The sequence below is a fragment of the Periplaneta americana genome, chromosome 9 (genome assembly GCF_040183065.1).
Source record: "Periplaneta americana isolate PAMFEO1 chromosome 9, P.americana_PAMFEO1_priV1, whole genome shotgun sequence".
Classification (NCBI taxonomy): domain Eukaryota; kingdom Metazoa; phylum Arthropoda; class Insecta; order Blattodea; family Blattidae; genus Periplaneta; species Periplaneta americana.
Window position 1 is genome coordinate 133,465,834 of NC_091125.1, and position 21,845 is coordinate 133,487,678.

Here is a 21,845-nt window from a genome sequence, read left to right on the forward strand (position 1 = left end):
GTGTAGTAAATAATTAAAATAATTTTAGTTTTGTCCTTTAAATGTGCAGAAACATTCTTAAAATTGTACTGAACTTTTTTTTGAAACATCTCAAAGAATAACCCCCTTAAGTTAATGATATTATTTATGGTTCAGCCTGTGTTAACACTTGAAATTTCTGTGTCTTGTGATGATCACGATACTGGACTATGCCCTAGGTAGAATTTGAACTCAGAAAAGTAACAAAGAAACTGCCACATTGACAGATTTATAGCAGAATAGCACTCAGCCTGACAGACAAAGAGTCCACCGTGACCTGCTGTTACGTAGTGATATGACGACAATATTATCTATGCAGCCTTGAAAGGGGTGGGGTGGACTATACCTGGACAACTGCACCAGACAGGGATAATAGCATCCCAGGTGTAAGGGACGAGGAGTCGTAGATTTAATGCAGATGCATTACATAATCAAACAGATTGATTGACTGATGATTGATTGATTGATTAACCGGTATATCTGCAATCAATCAACAGGCATAAAGGCTATTGTCTGTACTCGTGTAATCATAAGCAAACACTTTCGAAAGCGCATAGAGCTGCCATGACTACCAGAACAGTTGACGGTGTATGTTGCGAAGCCAAATGTCGTTTGCCTCCAGCAGAAGTTTTGTGAAAACAAAAGACGATGACGTAATTGAATTAAAATGTGGACTTAGCGTTCATTTAAGTAGGCTATCGACTTTTCACTGATTATGAATGGCAGATTGTAGTTTTACAAAAAATAAAAAATAAAAAACTCAGAATAATGAGATATGCATAACAATTTTAGAAATCTTTATATTAACTTGAAGGGGAAGACGGTTGACATTTCAACTGTTTCTGGTCAGATATCACTCATTCGTTTCACGGCAAAAAATAAACCTACTGTACAGATCCTAACCTAAGTGTCGCTACACTTGTAACTGCCAATAATGACGTCATATTTAAATGGCTGCGCTCCTTAAATACCTTGTTGCATATGGTAGTCTGAAAGTCTTTTTCGACATTTCCTTTTTACCAAATTTCTACATATTCAAATTCGAAAGAGTTATATAATAATTTTAAAGCTATCAAACCGATTTTTCGCGTGTTTCATAAAATATGAACAATTAAGTAGACTAATAGGGTCGATTTCGAAAAAACTGACAAAATCGTGGTTCCAAACCTCGGCTTTTAAACCACGATCGAGGTCTGAATCCTTATGCGATTTCTAAAACGAAGTCTTGAGAAGAAACGGAGGTTCGTGGGTTTTATCCTAGATCAAAATACCCTTATAGGCTTTGAGGTTAACAACTTTTGTCAGGTTTACTATGCTGCCATCTAGTTGTTTCATAAGGAGTCACGTCATAATTCCCATTTAAATTGCATTAGCGACTGTACTGCCATCTCGTTTTCGTTTACGGCGGACGAGTGGCGATCCTGGCGGTTGTTCTCTTCAAAGTGCTGCCGATTTTAACATAGCGATGAGTTATCTGTTACATATATGATCTATGGTTTTATATATGGCAACGCAGCTTAGAATCCATTTTTATACCTGTAAACAGTCGATATTAGAAAGAAATGAACATCGAGATTAATATTTTTATTGAACTGCAGCAAGTCACATTCTTTTGCTCTCAGCTAAGGTATTGTTATATTTACTAATTTACAGAATATATGTGTTTAAAATACTAGCATAGTATTTAATAGGGAACGGATTTTTAGGTACTAGAATTATATTGCCCAAATAATATAATGAACACAAATCGAGCTGTTGTAGTTTATCATTTTGTTCATAACTACTACCAACATTAACTACCTGAAAACCCGGTTATAAGGAATTAATAACCTAAATATTAACTGGATTAAAATTTCAATTGAAACAAATGTAGTATGGTTCTATTTTCACATAGGCCTATAATACTACGTGGAAAGCCCCAGAGGCATAAAACTTAAAATAAAAAGACAAAATCACGTTTGCTTCAATTCTTGTAGACCCACATCATTTTCGATAATTAAATAAAATGCCCAAACTACTGTAAAGACTAAGAATTAAGTTATATAGTCTTATAGGTATAATTAATATAAAATATTATATTTTACTTCCCTCAAAGCAACAAGGTGTAAAAAAATTGTCAACCTGCCACTTCTTGCATTTCGTTGCAGATAATTATTTAGCATTCTGAAATTATCGCTGTTTTATAGCTACAAAGGTTTATTCCTGTCTCTCATCACTCTAATCCGGGGATTTAATACCCGTGGAGACAAATTTTTCTTTGACTATTACACTCTTACTACGTCATACTACTTTTGACCAATAAAACGGTACGAAAGGACGTATTTCAACCAATCATGGCTGCTTATCGCACAATTTTATCGCGTCCCTAGCTTTTGTTTAATTTTATCGCGTCCCTAGCATTTGTTTAATTTTATCGCGTCCCTAGCATTTGTTTCTTTGTTTGCCAACATTTGAAACTGCGCTGGTCTGGACGTCAAAAAAAAAAAAAAAAAAAAAAAAAAAAAAAAATATATATATATATATATATATATAAAATTACAAACCACTCCAGTCGATGCACAGCAGTTTCAAATATGACTCGCATTGGCATTCAAGAACAAGAATTAATAAAAATCACTGATCATACCTATGCAGCTTCTGAAATCCGATTTACAAATAAATGAAGAGCACCATTCGGAAATCCTGAATAAGTTGAATACACCATGTAGGCCTAAATCAACCAGTTCCACTTCTATTACGCACACGTCCAATATAACATCAATTGAACCACCAACCACATTCAAATTTGAAAATTGTACATTCAATAATTATTCCCTTTAAAATTATTCATTCGGAAATCCTGAATAAGTTGAATACACCATGTAGGCCTAAATCAACGAGTTCACTTCTATTACGCACACGTCCAATATAACATCAATTGAACCACCAACCACATTCAAATTTGAAAATTGTACATTCAATAATTATTCCTTTTAAAATTATTCATGTTTATTTTTTATGTCATCGTCGTTAATTAAAACTTTTCTAACACTTGTGTACAGTATATTAGTTAGGTTATGTTATAGCTTCTGCTATATGATATTATGGATAGTCACGCATCAGAGATTGTTTAATATTAAGATTTATTGAAAATCATCCGTCAAGTGACGTTGATTACTGGGATTCGGATAATTGAAGTGGAATGTTGCATTTTAATAAAAATGAAACTGAATCAACAATGCCTTCTTGACTAGTAACAGTCCACAGAGTTCAATGATGATTCCATAGTTGGCACAACTGATACCGGTAACAAGAAAACATAATCATAAAACACTACTGCCATCTAGCGTAATGTTGAGATGGTACAATAATAATAATAATAATAATAATAATAATAACAATAATACTTATTTGTCACAAACCAGTGTACAAGGCCTGGATATGACATCGTCAGGTTCGATAGTTGATACATTTGAAGACAGTTGTATTTTCATAAGCCAATTAATATTTTATTGTATTGGAGTACTTTGTTACTTCTAATCTTTATATACTTTCTTCTAATCGTGTAATAGTCAATTAAATCCCACTCGAGTTTTGATTTTCTCTAGATAAATCAAAACCTCTAGTGAGATTACTGTTGATAATCATCCAGGTAATCTACTATCTCCATCTTGCATATATGAAGCCTTGGTTTTAAACCTAATCCTACTTCAGAACATGGTTTCGAACCATGGCTCAGAAAAATGAAAAATACCTCGTTTTATAAATTCAAACTAGGTTTAAAGCCATAGCCGCGGTCTAGACCTGATTTTATAAATCGACCATATGAGTTTTTTTATATTACTTTTTTAAATAAAAACAATAGCTATACAATATTTACACTCACAAAAACGAAAGAATATTCGAGTGTGAATTTGATGTTCTTTTTATTTTGTTTCACTGTGATCTTTCAATTGAAACATAACGAGTTACCCGTAAATAGATGATGTGACATGAAAAATGGTCACTCCAGAAATATTTGATTTGTGAAAGCAAAACGCATAGACTAACAACATAAGTACATTGAGATGTGGACTTAATAATAAAAAAATAAAAGAGCTGTATTTTTCTCTGAACACAAACATGTGTTTGTCAATACTGGTTGTTGACTGTCACGAGGAGGACACTTTGTTTGTGAAAGTAAAACGTGTTGATGTGGAAACGTATTTAAATAATAGTTTAGAGTTGCTTTCTATCTTTCAAATAGTAACATGTCAGATATCAGTTTTATCCAGGAAATAACTGGTACAAATACACTTGCCAATTATTGCTTACAAATACAGGAGAATAAAAAGGTTGTGCCCAAATTTACCGAACATATAGAGTGGTCCATATAAAGTATTTATCAAATAGGAACCCATGGGAAGAATTAATTAAATCTTTTTTATTTATACGTTTATTTATGTAAAGTTGATACAATTTTGTTTGCTATAAGATAGGAAAAATGCCCGAAAGAATGAAATAAAAGTAGTTCTGAAATAATAGATATCATTGTAGGTTACTTTTTCGTAAAACTTTTGTTACCATTTCGGTGTGTAATCTTTAATATGTACAGGAGTGGCCAAAAAAAAAAAAAAAAAAAAAAAAAAAACCGGACCGACCCTTGTCGCCGATTTCAGACCTTGTTCGTTCCAGAGCACGATAGACTGGTAACTAAGACTTTCGTGGTTCGGATCCTGCCTGGGAAGGAAACTTTTTTTTTGTTCCTTATTCAAATTTATTCCCAATACTCTTCGATTGCAGCGATATTTTACTATTTAATTAATTAATTATTATTCCCAGAATATGAATTTTACCAGCAATCGAAAAGTATTGGGAATAAATTTGAATAAGGAACAAAAAAAAAAGTTTCCTTCCCAGGCAGGATTCGAACCACGAAAGTCTTAGTTACCAGTCTATCGTGCTCTGGAGTGAACAAGGCTCTGAAATCAGCTACAAGGGTCGGTCCGGTTTTTTTTTTTTTTTTGCTACTACTGTACCTTAATGTACAAAGTTTCGTCATCATTGAATTATAGTTAATAATAAAATTGTGATTTAATTACTTACTTATGGCTTTTAAGGAACCCGCAGGTTCATTGCCGCCCTCACATAAGCCTGCCATCGGTCCCTATCCTGAGCAAGATAAATCCAATCTCTATCGTTATATCCCACCTCCCTCAAATCCATTTTTATATTATCCTCCCATCTACGTCTCAGCATCCCCAAAGGTCTTTTTCCTTCCGGCCTCTCAACTAACACTCTATATGCATTTCTGGATTCGCCCATATGTGCTATACACTCTGCCCATCTCAAACGTCTGGATTTAAAATTCCTTATTATGTCAGGTGAAGAATACAATGCGTGCAGTTCTGCTTTGTGTAACTTTCTCCATTCTCCTGTGACTTCATTCCTCTTAACCCCAAATATTTTCCTAAGTACTTTATTCTCGAACACCCTTAACATCTGTTCCCCTCTCAAAGTAAGAGTCCTAGTTGCACAACCATACAATAGAACCGGTAATATAACTGTTTTATAAATTGTAACAAAGTTTTTAAAGCAGACTGGATGGTAAAAGCTTCTCAAGCGAATATAGGACGCATTTCCCATATTTATTCTGCGTTTAATTTCCTCCCGAGTGTCATTTGTATTTGTTACTGTTATTCCAAGATATTTTAATTTTTCCACCTTTCAAAGGATAAATACCCCAATTTTTATATTTGCATTTCGTACTATGTTCTGGTCACGAGACATAATCACGTACTTCGGTTTTTTTCGGTATTTACTTCGAAACCTATCTCATTACTCCACTCACACTTTTCTCATATCGAAATTGTCTATTGTAAGTGAAGAATTTACTGTCAATTTATAATGTAGTGAGAGTACTTTATTAATAGATACATATAAATCCATACTGATGCAAGGTTCATAATATAATGATTAGAATCAAAGACAGCAGGGATATAAAATGGTGTGACGATGTGAGCAAAAGTTAACTCTTAAAATTACATCTCGATATTATCGATTATTGGCATAAAGGAGAGCTCCTTTGTAAACAAATCGAACTGCATGCAACTTCATGTTCTGTGAGTACATTTCTCCTTACTTGTCTATCTTCTTGGCTTTTTGGACGTGGGTTCGAAATCCAATAGACGTCGATTACATAAGCCACATTTTTTTAGGGGTTTCCCCAAATATTAGACAAATGTCAGGTAATCTCAAGATCAATTCATGAATTTATGTTTCCAAATACCTCATCACTAGACAGTGGATGCGGGATGACTTAAGGAAAAGTGAAGTTGTTTCGTATCAGAGTATATGGCACGTGCCGCGCCGTCCGTCTTTTGTGTACCTGGCGAGTACAGCAGCGTACATAACGAAGGAACCCCGGTCCACATTGCAACGCAATGTATGCAGTTGTGTTATCCTGCTCAAGTATTTAGTACGAGTTGAATAGTGTAGTGCTGATCCATTCATAATGTCGAAGTCCAAACGTTAAATTCGCTTAGAGATACGAAGAGCAATTAAGAAGTATGAGAGTGACATTTTATGTATTAACGAAGACAATATCGTTTGTAATGTATGTAAAATTGAAATAAAAACCAGAACAACTCAGGCTATAGAAAAACATTGCAACAGTACATCGCACAGGAAATGTGTTGAAATGAAATCTGAGGAACCATCATCATCATCATTTAGTTGTGCGGATCTAAACGACACGTGCAACATATTGTTCAGTGCAAATAATCCTCTAAAGAAACTGAGTGATCCCCATTTTATAGTTTTTCTTTAGAAATTCTCTCGATACAAAAACTGTTTAAGCGATAGGCGAAGACGATTCAGCTTCGACAACTTACGAGAATATATCGTCGCTTACTGCAACGTTGGTAATTGCATCAATAATGACGAGGACTGAACTTGCAAGATATGTGCTACACTACTACAGTACGTTATTTTTATTTTCCTTCTGACTGTACGGAGATACAGTAGCATGTTGACGTCGCCTGTTTACGTTTAAAACCTGTTGATCCAATGGTCTGAAAGAAAAAAATGTAACATATAGTAAATGTGCACCTACATTCAACGATAAGTCATCCCGCATCCACTACTCATCACTATCACCAATTTCATCGACGTCAGAAAACAGCGTAATAATATTGATACTGCGTGATTAAAATCACAGATTAAAAATGGATCCATTTGTTAATGTTAGAACACCAAATATTTCATTCCCAGATACGTTTTATAACAGCATAACAACATAATATTAGAATTCATGAACTTACGCTATGTTTTCTTTTAATATTATACCTGAAGTAGAACTCGTACAGCACAATTATGTCTCTCTCTCTCTCAAATGTAATTTACCTTCAGGCTGTTTTGTTTCCTACAAACATAATGATATAATTGCATTCAAATGTAAATGTAGCTTTGCTTTTTTACGTTTAATTTCCCTCTTTGAAATGGAACCAAAATACAGTCTCCTCGTTAACGTCACATCAAATGCTATTCGCCCTTACAATGCTCAAAACTACAAGCAAAAAACATAGAACATAAATGCATTTAAATGTCAACGTAAGTTTGCTCTCTTCTGTCTCATTACTATCACGTTAACAGCTGATTTTATTGGCGTAACATCAAATGACATTGGCCTTTAGCATCTGTTGTTAAAAGCAAAGAGCATAGCAACGTTTATTCTCTTTTTTTTAATTTCTATTTAAACGAGAGCTCAAAAGATGACTGTCGACGTTCGACAACAGATGCAGTTCGTCACAGAAATTAAAACAAATTCTGCTCTATGAGGCATACACTAGCACACAGAATACGTCATCCAATTTCGGGAATGAAACCACATTTGTGTTAGTTTTAATGTTTTATGTTTGTTTCGGTTTACGAATGGAGAGTATGGATTTATGATGAGAGAAGTAATTAATGAAGGGTATGGAATATATTTTCTCTTCATAAGGAAAATTTGAAAAATGATCCCTGATCATAACAAATGTTCCAATATGTTGCACTCAAAGTATATCGTCTGTATTTATTACCACTATAATATTACAGAACTCGATGTTATAAATCAGTTCTAAATCAGTTCAGGGGCGAGCTAAAGTTTTTTTGTATATATTATATTTTACGTTACAATTATTATCAAAATAGACAGACAGACAGACACACAGACAGACAGATAGATAGATAGATAGGCAGGTAGATAGATAGATAGGCAGGTAGATAGATAGATAGATAGGCAGGTAGATAGATAGATAGGCAGGTAGATAGGTAGATAGATAGATAGATAGATAGATAGATAGATAGATAGATAGATAGATAGATAGATAGATAGATAGATAGATAGATAGATAGATAGATAGATAGATAGATAGATAGATAGATAGATAGATAGATAGATAGATAGATAGATAGATAGATAGATAGATATAGATAGATAGATATAGATAGATAGATAGATATAGATAGATAGATATAGATAGATAGATAGATAGATAGATAGATAGATAGATAGATAGATAGATAGATAGATAGATAGATAGATAGATAGATAGATAGATAGATAGATAGATAGATATAGATAGATAGATATAGATAGATATAGATAGATAGATAGATAGATAGATAGATAGATAGATAGATAGATAGATAGATAGATAGATAGATAGATATAGATATAGATATAGATATAGATAGATAGATAGATAGATAGATAGATAGATACATAAGTAAATAAATAATTAAATAAATAAGTAAATAAATAATTAAATAAATAAATAAGTAAATAAATAAATAAGTAAATATGTAAGTAAAAATAAATAAATAAATAAATAAATAAATAAGTAAACAAGTAAGGAAATAAGTAAGTAAATAAGTAAATAAATAAATAAGTAAATAAGTAAGGAAAATTAGTACGAAAATAACTAACTAAATAAGTAAGTAAGTAAATAAGTAAGTAAGAAAATAAATAAAGAAAAATAAATAAATAAGTAAATAAATAAATAAATAAGTAAATAAATAAGTAAGTAAATATGTAAGTAAATAAGTAAATAAATCAAAAAATAAGTAAATAGGCCTAGGTAAGTAAATAAATAAATAAATAAATAAATGTGTTCGCACAGATGTGCAACTGCTTTCGATGCCGAGATATGACTGAAAGTGTCCGCGCGACACGACTAATTTGTATTCGCAAATTCGGTGCCCTTATGCCTATAGCGAAGGGAGAAAGCGTCATTGGGCGTGATGACGTAAGTTGCATTGATTCATGGCCGAACTACTAATAATATTAGCATTGGGTTGTGGCTCATTGTATTCTTACATTAAGCATTTGAAATTTTTTTTGCTTCGCCACGGATCTCGGAACAGGGGCCCATGTATCAAATGTGAACTTAGCTTAGGTCTTTCTAAATTGTTTTTTACTAAAACACGAAAATATGGCTGAGAATGTTGCCATACCAAATGTTATTGTCCCTATTATTGTTCCCTAGGATACCTCCTTCCGTGAAAGAAAACAGCTTAGCTACGTTAACGATTAGGTAACCAAGGAGGTTTGTTCAGTTTTCTTGAAGTAAAATTAGAAGCATTAAAAATATATCTAACATGCGAACTTTATTTAGGAAAATAATCTTAGTTTAAATATTATAAATAAATAATAAAGGATATAATTTTATCATTTAAAGTCTAATATTCACAACAAGAATCTAATTAAAATGTAATTAACATTTATTACTTAAGTAACTTACAATCGTGGTGAAACTAGCGGACAGTTACTTCTGGTGATTTCGGAAGTGACCAGTACTGACAGCATCACACAACAAAAAATCACCAGCCTTTGCCCAGCGCTTGAAAATACTGCTCAGATTCGTATATGCAAGGCATAACAAAAGCCTAACCTAACCTGTCACAGATTCGTATATGCAAGGTATAGCGTGTGTGTAGACTAGCGTAAAACTTTCGTAATGTCACCAAAGTTATGTTGGTATGACTGAGGAGAAAAAGCTTTAAAAGCTTGTGGGCGTATAAGCGGAGTACCCCCCTCTTCGCAATTGAGCCATCATATAGCCAAATGGCTGGTCTCGAAATTGAGACAAATCAACAAGGCTCATGACCTCCAACATAATAGCCAAATTGGCTAGTCTCTTATATGAGACAACTCATCCTGCCTAAGGTATTCCGTGGTTTTCCTCAGGCGTAAGACAAATGTCGGGATGAGCCCTATAAGAACTGGGCCAAGGACCTATATGCCCTTCCCCATATATATTCCACCTTTATTATAAATTATGTATGCCCTAGTTCAGATAATATTAATAGTCTATTAAACATACGAGGTCACTCAAAAAGTCGCAAATTGAAAGGACAGGGACCTCTCAAATTGCAGCTTAGATTTCACGGCGCTTCTTCCGACGGCCTTCACCTGCTTTGTCATCGAACAACAGATGACGGCGTCTTGCCATCCTAACGGCAAACACCAGCCAACTCCTCCTCGCCCCGTTCCGTGATCAATTGATCAGTCTCAGCCCCCCTCGCGTATGTGGTACCTAAGAGGTTACGTCCAATTTCGGCTTCCCCTTCAAAATTTTCTAGAGCTCCTTCAGGGGAGCAGCGTAACCCGGAGTGAGACTAGTGGCCAACAGGCTTGGAGCTCACATATTTCGTTTTGTACAGCCCCCAACCCCTTGCAAGGACGCGTTTTGCGTACCTTTTAAATTTTCCTCCCAATTCTCCTTCGATTTTTCGAAGCGGAGTACAATGGAACTAACTCTGCCTTGGTTTAGCCACCATCGTTAATCAATTCGTCCAATGTACAGTAGATGTTGGACAAAAATATAAACACAATAAGAAGACAAATAATCCAACGTAATTTATAATAACAATAGTTAATTCTTCGCAATTTTAAAATACATAAAACTACTTACACATGTACATAAATCTGTCGTTATTTGCACAATGTAAAATAGCTACAATAACCACAAATCTACATGGAAGCAAAACACACTTCAACTACAATAAACGACAGTATACGTGAAAGCTAATCAACAAGAATATCACTCACCCAAAGCTTGCAAATCTCCCAGCAGCAAATGTAAACATTAGACCCGTACCTATATCCTCCGATCGATGGTGACCAATCGTCTCAAACTGGTAATTAGTGTTCTGTAACAAGTTCGCCGCCATTACCGCTATCGACAAACTCCGAACTTGTGGCTCAAGGATGCAAAACAAAGCCAAAGAGAATGTAGTCCCTCACCCCTCACCCCTCACCGCTGAACCGCGAGACTACTACCCCCTTTCGTGTTGTGGTTGCAATGTTGCGAGTTGACAAACATTTGATGTCTTCGCTGGATCGGCAGAGAATCAGAGCAGAGTTTGAATCCACGAGCTTTAATTGTGTTTTAAGCTTTGATTTTCCTCCTTACTACAGAAACAGGGTATTTCAAATAAAAACGATAATGTTTTCTTAGCTTACTCGTATGTGAAAATAAGATCAGAAGCTAAAAGTGTTTGCATTCCGTGGTTATGTCTTCGAATCCAAGCTGTGGAGTGACCTTTTCCCTGTCGTGCATGCTGGAGACAGAAATTCTTGTACAAAAAAGGTGTTTGGAACAGATTGCGAGAGTCTGTACTTTCACAACAATAACTTATTGTATTCATAAGTAAGCGTCCGTTTTAAACTGTAGAATCTAATAAGACAATATAATGAGATAATTATATAACGTTTTTAGAATGTAAAAGTTGTTCAGATACGACGAGATAATTGTAATTTCCTTTTTTTTTTTACTAAACATACGTTTCAAACCCTAGAAGCTATTCAGGTACATACATAGTATTCTGCCCAAGAGCAGGTATTTCACTGCAAACACAGCATTCTCCAATCTTTTCTATTTTCCTCCTTGCTCTTAGTCTCAGTATATGATCCATATATCTTAATGCCATCTATCATCTCATTTTATTTTATTGGGTTATTTTACGACGCTGTATCAACATCTAGGTTATTTAGCGTCTGAATGAAATGAAGGTGATAATGCCGGTGAAATGAGTCCGGGGTCCAGCACCGAAAGTTACCCAGCATTTGTTCGTATTGGGTTGAGGGAAAACCCTGGAAAAAACCTCAACCAGGTAACTTGACCCGACCGGGATTCGAACCCGGGCCACCTGGTTTCGCGGCCAGACGCGCTGACCGTTACTCCACAGGTGTGGACTCTATCTATCATCTCATATCTTCTCTTTTTTTTTTAGTTGGTTATTTAACGACGCTGTATCAACTACTAGGTTACTTAGCGTCGATGAGATTGGTGATAGCGAGATGGTATTTGGCGAGATGAAGCCGAGGATTCGCCATAGATTACCTGGCATTCACCTTATGGTTGGGAAAAACCTCGGAAAAAACCGAACCAGGTAATCAGCCCAAGCAGGGATCGAACCCGCGCCCTAGCGCAACTTCAGACCGGCAGGCAAATGCCTTAAGCGACTGAGCCACACCGGTGGCTTAGATCTACTTCTTTCCCGAACTCTTCTTCCATTCACCATTCCTTCCATTGCATCCTTCAGTAGCCAGTGACCCAACCAATTCCTTTTTCTTTTTCTGATCAGTTTCAACCTCATTCTTTCTTCACCCACTCTTTCCACTACAGCTATTTTTCTTATTCTCTCTAACCATTTCACACGCTCTATTCTTCTCCATATCCACATTTTAAATGCTTCTACTCGTTTTTCTCTTCACTTCGTCGTAATGTCCATGTTTCTACACCATACACTGCCATACTCCACACAAAGCACTTCACTAATTTCCTTCGTTCTTTTTCCAGACGTCCGCAGGAGATGCTCCTTTTTCTATTAAAAGCTTTCTTTGTCATTGCTATTCTCATTTTGACTTCCTGCCTTCCTGGCAGCAGCTCATGTTACTGCTTATAGTTTACTCCAAGTATCTGAAGCTGTTCTCTTGCTCTACTGCCTGATTTAGAATTCACACGTTTACCTTCTTTATTTTTCTTCTTACAAGCAAGATCATCGTCTTGTTTGCATTTATCTTCATTCCATACTGCTCACAGCTGTCATTTAGCTGCAGTAGCATACTTTAGCATTGTCTCCTCTTCTGCAAGCAACGCCATATCAACATTATTTACGAAGCTGATAATGATTTTTTTTTAATTTTGTTCAATATTGCTCCTTATACCTCTGATTGAGGTTCTGGCTGATATGTATATCTATTATCAGGCAGTAAATCTCGCTTGACGATATGTTTCAGAGGAAGAACAGTTGTTTGTATGCATCTGAAATCTGATTGGTGTTAACATGTTTCTAGTCAGAGATGTATGAAATGGAGGGGAAAGGAACTGGCCACCCTATCCCATTACCTCTTGGCTTAGTTGACTCATGAATATGCCTTATTGGTGTCACTTGTGAGGTTCGGATAGTTGACTAAACAACAACTGCTCCTTAAAGAGCATAAACTGTGCTTCCATAATCGCAGTTTTAAACATTTTATAATAAATTTTATGCTCGACCATGCCGAAATGTAGTAATTATACACCTGGTAGCAGCCCTTTAATGGACCTCATTAAAGTACACCTATTCATTAAAATTCAGATGTTCCACCAATCAGAAAATACCATTGTAGCAATATGAAAGCGCAAGTATCGATTATTCTCGGATATGCAATCGAAAGACAACTAGCGCGAGACATTTGTTTCTCGGAAAAAATCAATACTTTCGCGTCTGCGCACATCTCACAATTTACGAGGTATTGCACAAGGTTAGTTCCGCTCCTCAGTCAGATAAGAATAACGTGAATATTTATGAATAATTTCAAGTTAGAAATATGGTCGAGCATAAAAAGTCGTATGAAACTGGACTATAATGGTAATTAAGACGCTCGTATGAAAATTATGAAACTCGCTTGCGCTCGTTTCATAAATATACTCGCGTCTTAATTACTACCATTATAGGCTCGTTGCATAATGTACTATTAAAGTCTGTATCAAATTAGCCAGACTTTTTTTACTGTATCAAATTAGCCGTACATACAAGAAATGGCATAGACAACCCAGAATGTGTAACGTTAGGAGAAATATTGCATTCACAATAGAATACTCTACGTAATTGAGCACTGGTTCCTTCCAGTGACAAGTGTCGGATAACTGACTGCAATTAGGTCGAAATTAGCCTAAATGTAAGTCATTTAGTCAAAGTTTGTACAATATTAACAAGGCTGTACCTGCACAACAGGGCTGTAAAGTGACATGCGAAGTTGGCTAATTAGTAGAAGGGACCGAATATGCTTCATTATAATGTCTCCCCAGCCCGTCTTCTTACCGCTCTGATATACATCAGTAACAACAACAGATGACATTATCTTAATGGTTTAGCTTCCTTGGTAGATCGGTTTGTAGAGTACTGGCATACGACGACAGTTTAAATTCCAGTGATGGTAAAATTTAAATTTTATTAATGGAGGACAAATTAAGATTGTAAGAGTACTAAAGAGTATTTGTATATTAGACTAGACGACATTTCGGAAGGCGGTCAGCTGCTATATGCGCCGTAGCATTTCTCGTATGTGACGTCACAAGCTTGTACAGTAGAATCAATCAGAATTAGTCTGTAACAAGTACTTCCCGAGTTCGTTTGTTCACGTGTGAGTGTTTCAATACATTGAATAAGTAAAACTAACATTTACCTGCAGAAAAGTATATTCTATTATCCATGTGCTAAAAAGGATAAATGTTCATCTTCCCTTTGCTTAAAAAAGTCCCTTGTGCAGACGCTTGTATTTCCCTATTTTGATTATGCTGACATTTTACTGACTAACCTTTCCAGCGACAACAAAACGAAACTTCAACGTGCTCATAATTTGTGTGTACGTCTTGTAAGCAATGTTCGTAAATATGATCATATTACTCCATCCCTGGAAACAATAGGTTGGCTTAAACTAGATAAGAAAAGAAATTTACATTCACTTCTCCTTCTCTTCGAAATCTTGAACTCTTCTATTCCTTCGTACCTGTCGTCTCGCTTCACATAACTTTCTTCCCACCACAATCTGAACACACGCTCTCGCCATGAAACAATACTAACAATACCATCCCATCGCACCTCCTCATACTCATCCTCTTTCACAATAGCCCTGCCAAGACTCTGGAATTCGTTACCTGCTAGCATCAGAGACTATCGAAATAAAATTGAATTCAAACGCAAAATTACTAGTCACTTGGTAAGTAATTGAGACTCGTTCAGACATGGTTTCTTGTAAATAGTTCCCTTAATCTGTCACAAAATATCTCAGTATATGGTAATTTCATCACTATAGAATTTTGTTATTCTAGGTTCAATTTGTAATTCAGTAAACACAAAAATATTCTCTGTTCTTAACTTCTATGATAAATTGTTTAGCTTTCATTAATCAGGTAATCTTGTCGTACTTTAATTCTTATTGTAATTGTAATTGTAATTGTAAATTTAATATTAATTGTAATTTTATTCTTCATATTATAGTTGTAGTCTAGCTTTCATTAATCAGGTAATCTTGTCGTACTTCAATTCTTATTGTAATTGTAATTATAATATTAATTGTAATTTTATTCTTCATATTATAGTTGTAATCCCCTGGTAGAGGGGCAGAGAAGGCCTGATGGCCTTATCTCTACCAGGTTAAATAAATAAATACTAATACTACTAATACTGTGTGTATATAAGATAAATAAATGGAAGAAGAGACTGTAAAAAGACAAGTATTGCACAGGCAGGCGCGGATAACAGTGTTTAAGGTGTATAATTATTTTAAAAACTTTGACGAGCAGAACGCTGACGGCCATCTTGATGCTGGTTGCAACGTTGCCAACGCGCAAGAATATTGCTAGTAAAGGAAAGAGGGTTGTTTGGTGTCATGCTTACTGTAGTCAACGGGTAAGGTCATTATTGTCTTTTGAGAATTTAAATTCTCTCCTACGCTATTTGTATTGCACATAAGCGTGAAGTATGATGTGGCAATGTTGTACGCTGCCTTGCTCTCTCGACGCAAACGCCTTCCGAATTACCGTCGACTCTAGTATACCTTAAGAGGGGTTATGGGCTGACACTGCGCTCACAAGTAGGTCGCTTGCGTGGGTCCATTGTGCTACATGGGATGCGATAATGTGCACGCCCTAGGGCCCTACCGAGCTACAAATTCTCCCACAGTCCGCCCCCGAACTTCCTATAGCCTACAAAATTCATTTACCTTTCCACGTAGGCATCACCGCGGTTCCTCAACCCCGGTCCGACAAGACACCATGAGCCCACGGTTCATAGCACTACCACCAGCAACTAATGACCACATATCACGGGGCCCTAGTTCGGTGGCGGGCGACACATCGGTCGCAAACCCGAAATATGGGAAAGAAACTGAGATGATGAAGAAAGAGGAGAAGTGTAAGCTTAATAATAATAGCAAAATGAGTCCGAGGTCCAACGCCGGGAGTTACCAAGCAATTCTGCTTTAATTAGTTGAGTGAAAACCTCGGGAAAAATCTCAACCAGCTAACTTGACCAATCAGGGTTTGAACGCAGGCCCGCTCATTTCACGGTCGGCATGCTAACCGTTACTCGATAGCAGTGCTTGAACCTACATATAGGCTACAGAGTGAATTGTAAGTAATGTCATTAATTTCAGGGGTTTATTCTTTGATATATTTCAAACAAAAAGTTTAATATAATTTTGCTCGTTTTTGCTTCTTTTTCGAGATACAAATTGTTTTATATAAAATACTTCCCAGCTTGTTTTGGGAAAGCCATTGATTTAATTCCCAGTAATGCTTATTCAATTTAAGAGGGCAGTGTATTATGATAAGTTAATAAATTATAGACAGAATTTTAGTTTTGTCCTTCAAGTGAACAGAAATTTGATTCAAACAAATGTAACATTTTAAAATTCATTTTCAGAATGAAAGGTTACACTTGTTCAGATCAAAGTTCTGCAAATTTAAAGAACAAAACTAACATTCTTTCGATCATTTATTTGACGTATGTACGTGTTACGCCAGATCTTTTGCACATGGCAGCATCTGAACACCGCAACAGAATGCACGTTCACTTGAAAATAATTAGTATTCGCATAGTGAATATGAATGCAATGCATAGACTGCTGTTCAAGAATGCAGACGACATTTCTCCAATCGAAGGGTTCCCAAGGGTTCTATCTAGCTGTGTGTTTTCCCATGCTTACCGGATGCTATCTGAAACTGGCAAGCTATCAAGTGTTTCATTGAGATCAGAAAGAGAACCGGTACCGGTACCTGATATGAATTTACAATTAATGGAACCCATAATAAGGCCAATCTTAGTAATTTGCCTTGTATAATTATTTTATTTTCTTACTGAATTTGTACATATTTATGAAATAAACTTATTGGAACAACACGAGATGCAGCGTTTTTAATAATGTATTATATCACAATGTTCAAAAAGGTAGAAACACGTATATAATGCCCCGCTCCATTTAAAAGTTCGCCCATCAATAACTTCCCAACCGTTACATTTTGGACATAAGTATATTAAGTTAAATACATGTAGATTAACCCAAACTACATTATCCTGAAATATTTTACATTCCTCCTGAGACATCCTGTATACCCGTGTAAGTTTATTTTCAGATTCTCCTACGTCTTGATTTCAATCAGTTTGAAAAACACAAAGTCCATTAAATCTATAAAACAAGCACAAAAACTCTAAATACTTCATACAAGTGCCAAAATAAATTCAAGTACCCAATGAAATAAAATATGCAGGCACATGAGTGTCAAACTCGTTTTAGGCCTATCAATTTTGTAAATTTTCTTACAGGCTACTTGTGATTTTGACTTAGGCCACTTTGGAATCCACCTTTTCAATTCCTTTCATTATCATATCGGAAATCAGGGCACTTACTTGTGTTTGTCCGGCGTAGGATCGGCCTTCCGATGTCGTGGGAACTTCTCGTGGTTTCTCCAAAGATCGCTAGATGGTGGTGGTTCTAGACGACTCGACACCTGTAGAGAGAAACCGGAGTCCCAGATATCGACCTGGCTGAGATATGACGATTCAGGTAGATCTCTAAGATACGGAAGACCACTACCAAAGATACGGTATTTGGACTTGTTTCTGGAGATAAATGCGAGATGCGGAGGATGTGGATACGGTTTATATGAGAGGCGCAATCGGCATGCAACTCTTTCCATAACGATGTAGAAAAATAGTACTTGAGCTGCAATGTCTGGGGATGATTACGTTCAGCCTGATAGTCACTAGTACCAATAGCAGTCTTAATTATTTGTATGAAGTATCTGTGTAAATATCAACAAGAGCGTTTACTTTAATGTAAAAATTCCAGACTGGGACCAATATACCGCTTTATATCATACAGTGAAAGATTTGTGCCTCTGTGATTTAACAGGTATACGGCAGAGAGAAGTGGATTTTTAAGGGCGACGAAATCTTTGTGATGTCTTCTTTTGTATAGAAGATAAAGCTGGGATACCGTCATGTTGATTTATGGCGCATAAAAATAAATACGATGAAAACCATGACAGGTATGATATACAGGTTGAAACTTAAATAATGTTATTAATTTCAGGGTGTTATTCATTGAAACATTTCAAACAAAAAAAGTTTAATACAATTTTGCTTTCTTTTAGAGATAAAAATTGTTTTACATGAAACATTACTTAGCATGTTTTGGGAAAGCCATTGATTTAATATACTGAGTCAGTTTAAGAAAGCAGTGTATTATGATTAGGGCTCGGAAGTTTATGACCTACAAATCACAGAAAATAACCTATAAAGTTACCTTAAATATCTGAAAATGTGACATTAAAATTAAAAAGGAAATGACCATGATTTTATTAGTAAACACAAACAAAATAATAGTATAATCTGTGGAAAATACATTTTCATCAACCTCAATCACTAACTCTCGCAAGAACTTTGCCTGCTTTATTTGCTTTATTTTAGTTTCGGCATTTTTACGTCTTCCCTTGTGTGATACAATATGCTGACTGCAGGCACTGCGGCTGCGGTATTTGTTATGTTGTGTTGAATGGGGAGAAGCGCGTAACACACGTTATCAGGAGTCAAGGCTGATGCAACCACAAGGTAAATTCTTGTAAGATGAAATCGAATTACGTAAGCAATCTGCAATAGGTTCTCGAATATAGACTATGACTACACCATAAAAATGTTCGTCCATAAGTAGGAAAAGGGCAAAATGAACCAAAAAGTAGAATATTTCCTAAAAAAAAAAGACCAGTAGACAGTAAAAGACTGAAAAATGCAAAAAGAAAAAAATGCAAAATAAAAGTAGGCTATATTAGTTCGTGTTGAAGTGAAACGATTTTGCATTGCATCCTGGATTGTCTGTGATGTGTCAGAAAAATGATGATATTTCATCAAGTTCCGAGCCCTAATTATAATAAATTATTAAAATAATTTTATTTAGTTTTTTTTCTTTAAATATGCAGAAATTTGATCCGAACTTTTCGTTCTGCACAGGAATTTTAAAATGCTACATTTGTTCGGATAAAAATTCTTACACATTTAAAGGACAAAACTAAACTTTTTTCAGTAATTTATTATCATAATACAGAGCTCTCTTAAACTGACTGAGTTATTGGAAATTAAATCAATGGATTTCCCAAAACACGCCATGGAATGTTTAATATAAAACAAAATTTATCTCGGAAAAGAAGCAAAAAACGAGTAAAATTATATTCAACTTTTTTGTTTGGAATATTTCAAAGAACAACACCCTGAACTTTATTAATGACATTACTTACGGTTAAGCCTATGCATCTTTACTATACTGCATATCTATACGTAGAAGGGTTTATTAACAGCACGCGGAACAAGAAGAATAAGGGGAAGTCAAAGAGTACAAGAGAAATGCAAAAAGTAGTCCTACAAGGGAAATATAACGAATACAAGAGGAATACAAGGAGAATAAGGTGAAGACAGGAATAACAAGTGCAAGACTAAGAAAACAAGGAAACTGCTATTAAAACAAGGCGAACACAACGAGAACAAGAAGAATTATTTATTTATTGGGTTATTTTACGACGATGTATCAACATCTCAGGTTATTTAGCGTCTGAATGAAATGAAGGTGATAATGCCGGTGAAATGAGTCCGGGGTCCAACACCGAAAGTTACCCAGCATTTGCTCGTATTGGGTTGAGGGAAAACCCCGGAAAAAACCTCAACCAGGCAACTTGCCCCTACCGGGATTCGAACCCGGGCCACCTGGTTTCGCGGCCAGACGCGCTGACCGTTACTCCACAGGTGTGGACAGGACAAGAAGAACGCAAGAAAAATGGAATACCAGGTAAGTCATCTTACGCAGTTACACAATCCCGTATATTCACAGCCAGTTCCGCAAACAACACTACTCGTAATCATATCTTAAATGCAAAAGGATGTAATGTGCCTGTTATCCTAGATCAGGTGATTAAGGCGTGTAGCTAATAATGGTTTACGGGTTGGGGTCTTATATTATGTATGTCACTTAATGCTGTTTCAATGTGGGAACCTCGAAATAATCCACATACGCTATTTTATCCTCATCGATTCAATGCTAGCGGTGATGTACGTAGCAAAACGAGGTCAGTAGTTGGGGCATATAAGCCTATTATAAAATTGTTGTGCTTTCAATACTAACATTATAAATACTTATACATAAATAAAGATGACACGTTATTAACATTTACCAGTAATATAACCTATCATAGACGCTAACTTCATTAGCATTTCAAAACGATTATAGTGTTTAAAAGCAACTGGTGCCAACTTTCTTTGGTAACTAAATAAAATACAGAGCTGGCTACTTGTAATTAAGAAATTACTCAGTCCATAGCCTTCTTCTTTTATGGAGGAAGGGCCCGAAAGTTTACACCGCAGACCGCAGTCTGAGGCTTGTCTAGCTTACCACTCCTATTCTCCTCATTTAAATTTAATGAGGAGCCTTCTCCTTAATTGCTTCATAAACATTTCCTCATTCCATGAGGCCTAGTCTCGAGACTAAATGTAGTCGTTAGTCGAAACGATTCACACATCAACATGACGCTGATGCGTTGTTTGAAATTGTAATGAATAACAATGTCATTACAGAGAATTGTATTAATTTGGAAGTTAATACCACAGTTAAGTAGCTTTTCCACTCGTCCCTCAGCTAGCAAACCATATGTTGCGCAAAGCGACTGCATGTACGTGATAATGTCCTGGCATGACGCATGCGCTAGCGGAACTTCCCGAGTGCTCTCAGTAGCTTCGCTGCATTGGTTGAAGATGGACGCTCCTATTCCAGCTCCCGCCGCGTGTTAAGTGCGATCAGTGATAAAGTTTTTGAATGCACAGGGCATAGCGCCGATTGAAATTTATCGTCAGCTGTGCCAGGTCTATGGGCCTAACGTCATGAGCAAGCAGATGATGCGTTGCTCCACAAGGTCGTCTGTGATGATGGTTGGCCTCCCACTGCGCTCCTCGTCATGCACATTTTGGCGTCCTGCTGAAAATTGTCTACAGCAACAACGCACCATCTGCTTGCTTATGACGTTAGGCCCATAGACCTGGCACAGCTGCGATAAATTTCAATCGGCGCTATGCCTTTGCATTCAAAAACTTTATCACTGATCGCACTACGGTCGCGGCGGGAGCTGGAATAGGAACGTCCATCTTCAACCAATGCAACGAAGCTACTGAGAGCACTCGGAAAGTTCCGCTAGAGCGCGCGCCATGCCAGGACATTACTCTACCACATACACGCAGTCGCTTCGCGCAACATACGGTTGCTAGCCGTGGGACGAGTGGGAAAGTTACTTTATGGA